The 3959-nt window shown below is 41.5% G+C and overlaps 1 pseudogene across 1 annotated transcript; it reads left to right on the top strand.

Annotated features, from left to right (window-relative positions):
- Positions 1 to 1513: 1513 nt before the first annotated feature.
- On the top strand, positions 1514 to 3695 carry LOC306663483 (Krueppel-like factor 17; annotated as a pseudogene). The gene is made up of 2 exons: positions 1514 to 1522; positions 2541 to 3695. The product of its transcript is annotated as a Krueppel-like factor 17 (transcript).
- Positions 3696 to 3959: the final 264 nt, after the last annotated feature.

Below are 3959 nucleotides of genomic sequence, written 5' to 3'. Positions count from 1 at the left end.
TTTATAATTATGCTGAATGTACAAGGTCTAAATTCCTCAATGAAAAGAGAGAGAACTATGGATTTAAAAAACACAAACATAAGGACCAAACTTTGTTCTAATAACAGAGTCACCTTTTAAGCAAAAATATCCATAAGGTGAAGCTGAAAGAATGGGACAATAGACAATGGAAGTGAAGATCAAAAACAAGGAGATGTTGGGATTCTCATGTCTGACAGGTTGACTTCAAACTGAAAGTAATCAGAAGGGACAGAAGGCCCTTTCATGCTGGTTAAGGAAATCATCCAACAAAATATAATGATTATAAATATTTATGCCCCAAACATCCACACAACTACACACATAATACAAACCCTTCTAAATATGAAAAATCAATGAGACCACAATACTGGGCGATTTCAACACACTTCTCTTACAATTAGATAGGTCATCCAGACATAAAATAAGTAAAGATTCTTCAAAACTAAAAAGCATTATTAATGAAAGGACCTAACAGACATCAAATAAATATTTAAACCATTGACAAACAAAATCACTTCATTCTCAGTGGCACATGAAATTTTCTCCTAAATACATTATATTTTAGGGCCCAAGTGAAGTTGATCAAATACAAAAAAAAGAAAAAAGTAGAAGTAAGTTCTTGCTTTCTATCAGATCAGAATTCAACAAAATTAAAAAAACAAGATAAAAAGCAGAAGCCACTAAAACTTCTGAAGATTACATAATACACTTTTGAATGGAGAATGCATCATAAAAGAAATCAAGGGAGAAATTAAAAAATTTTTAAAGAAATGAGAGGAGGGAAACAACATACCAAATATTTGAGACAGTATAAAGACAATTGTGAAAAGAAATTTCATAGCTTTGAGCTTCTACATGAAAAAACAGAAAGTTTTGGCTAATATTTTCTATTTTCTCTATTTCTATAGCCTTTCTTTTTAAAAATTTATTTATTTTGATTCATTGTACACAAATGAGAGACAACTGTTTTTTTCTCTAGTTGTGCATGAAGTAGAGTCACACCATTTGTGTAATCACACATGTACATAGGGTAATGATGTTTGCTCCATAGCCTTTCGACAGCAAATTGTTTCTACCTCCAAAAAAACCAAACATTTCTTACAGAATGCCTAACAACTTTTCAAAGTTGGCCTTGGGCCATGACTTAAAGCATCCCCCTTTCTCCAGGAGAATAGGCTTGACCAGAGATTGCTGACATCCATTTCCAAGGTCCCTGACACACTCTAAATACAAGCAAATTCAACTCATTTTAGACTGCACTTAACCTGGTGGAAATGTTTTCCTCACTTTTAAGTGTCACTTGATTTCCCTGATGATGCCATCTACACATCAGGCTGTCCCACAAAAAGGGTCTGAATACATGGGCACTCTCAGCAACTTCAGAGGCTCCTGAAAGCAGAGTCTTTCACAACTTCTCTTCATGATAAAGCATTTGTGGCCACGTGGGTTGGCCCTCAATTAGTCAGATCTCCCAGAGCAGAAAACTACCCCCATGTTCCTGGTATATACTTAATTTAATGCATATATTTACTTTTTACTGAATTTGTTAGTTCTACGAAGTTCTTGCATTGCAAACCATGCCTCAGAATCCAATAAAAGTAAATGTATAATGAAAGCCTCATCCACTCATATATATATATATATATATATATATATATATATATATATATATTTGAGAACTATATATATTTTGAGAATTTCACAACCATTTGCAAAATTATTACAAGTGTTGGAATTTAAGTCTGCTGCAAATCTTCAAAATTTCCAGTACACTATGCCATTAAATAAAACCTCCTTGTATTCATCTAAGTTCACTGTGCAACAACATAATCTAACAAAATTTGTGAGAAATGCTTACTTTAAGAAAAATATGTGACCCAAGGTCCCAGAGATTACTTTTTAAGGTTTTCGGCTCCCAAAACATGTCTTCAGTATAACCAAGAATCTTATTTAAAGATTCTACCTCCTCCTGAGTGAATCACATACTCACCAAAATACATCTGAAGGTGAGCATCCACCTCCCACCTTGAATACCAACACTTTTGCCCAGATAGGGTAGGCGGGTTCCATCAGGAGATACTCTGGCCCTGCTAGGAGTATGATTCCTGCACTGATATACTCACCAAGACTGAACTCCCACAGAGAAAGCCCCCACCCCAGAACAATTGCAATTACACATGGGTTTCACGCTGGCTGGTAGCAAACCCTAACTCCTGAATGTGTTCAATGGATTTATTACAGAGAAACCCAGACTCTGTATCAAGTGGTCACACACCAGTACACAATATTTCTACTGAATCAAAGATATAAAACTAAGAAATTGCCAGACTGTCTCATTAGGTGGAAATAAACTTTCCACTAATTGTGGGAAGCTTCCACAAGTCCATTAAGACTACATACCAGGCGTGGGGGTGCTGGGACACCAGCCTGCCGCTGCGTCTGGCCTCGGCCCTGGCCTGAAGTGAGTCTGGATCCCTCATAGTCCAGGGTGCAGCTGGTCCCAGGTTGAGATGGAGTAGGAGGCTGAGGAACTGAGCCAGTGGCAGACTGCACACCAGCCGGTCCGGGATAATGAGAAAGCAACATCCATCTTGGATATGTCTCTGTCTTCCAGAAGTGATGGAGCACACACCTCTTGGAACCATGGCCCACCAGACACTCAACACTTTTCTCAGGGCACAGAGATGTTGAGGACGACGTTTATGGTGTCTACTAAGGCACCTGGGCAGTATATGGGTGAAGTGGGGCCACAGTTCAGCATGACGCTACCTGAGCATTGTGTGAACTCTTGCCCCCAAACCACTTTCATTGCTTCCCAGAAGACTTACTCTCAGGGAGTGTCTCTCTCCCAGCCAGGGACAATGATGTGCAAGGAACCCCAGATGGTGATGTCCTTAGGAGAGCCCAGTATTCCAGGAATGGCCAGGACCTTCAGTGAGAATCTAAGGATACCCCCCAATACGCTGCCAGTCTCAGCTTCAAGTGGCATCTCAGTGTCCCATACCAGTGCCCCAACAATGCCTTATTCTGAGCCTCAATTAGTACCTTCTATCAGAGCCTCTTTAACTCCTAAAATGTTATGGGACCCAAACATGCCCTCCACTGAGACCCAGGCTGTGCTCCCCTCCATCGTTCATAGGTTGCCACCTAGAGATCCCTATGACCTTGGCATGCCCTCAGACAAGTCCCAGTCTTTGCCGACTTTAGAATCCCATGACTCTCTTGTGAACCAGTCAAATGGCCAGGAAGACAGGTTCCTACTTGAGCAGCCAACCCAGGCTCCAAGGAGAGCAGAGAACTCTAGTGTCCAGCAAGGGGCACCCAGGAGGAAGTCCCCACTTTCAAGGCCTTATTGCTGTCAGCATAAGAACTGTGGAAAAGTTTATACCAAACGCTATCACCTCGTGAATCACCAGCGCAAACACACAGGTGAGAAGCCCTATCAATGCACCTGGGAAGGCTGCACGTGGTCTTTTTTTCGTTCTGATGAGCTTGGATGACATATGCAGATACACACCAGGTATCGACCATATGTATGTGATCAGTGTGGCTGACAGTTCGTGAGGTCTGACCATCTCAGGCAACACCAAAGGATTCATCAGCAGCTGCCAGAATCTCCAGACCCACAGGCCAGCAGTGGACAGACAGATGGTCCTCTTGACCCTGGTCTTTAGATTCATCTCCTCCTCTCATGTTTGATTTTCTACCCGGATGCTGCCTGCCTCCAACCAGCTCATCTCTCAGTAGGAGCAGGCCCAGATGAAGACAAAGGTTAAGAGGCAGTGTCAAAGCCCAGATGAAGTTCTGGATGCCATCAGAGTTTCCTCAAAATGCTCAAAGGTTGTCTGGAATGCCCTCACCTCTCTGGGGACACCTACTTTTGAAGTTTCCCAGACAGAAAGATGAGCACAGTGGAGACTGAGAGCTTTATTTAAAGG

The sequence above is a fragment of the Sciurus vulgaris genome (genome assembly GCF_902686455.1).
Source record: "Sciurus vulgaris genome assembly, chromosome: 6".
Classification (NCBI taxonomy): domain Eukaryota; kingdom Metazoa; phylum Chordata; class Mammalia; order Rodentia; family Sciuridae; genus Sciurus; species Sciurus vulgaris.
This window is presented reverse-complemented; position numbering and strand designations above follow the sequence as displayed.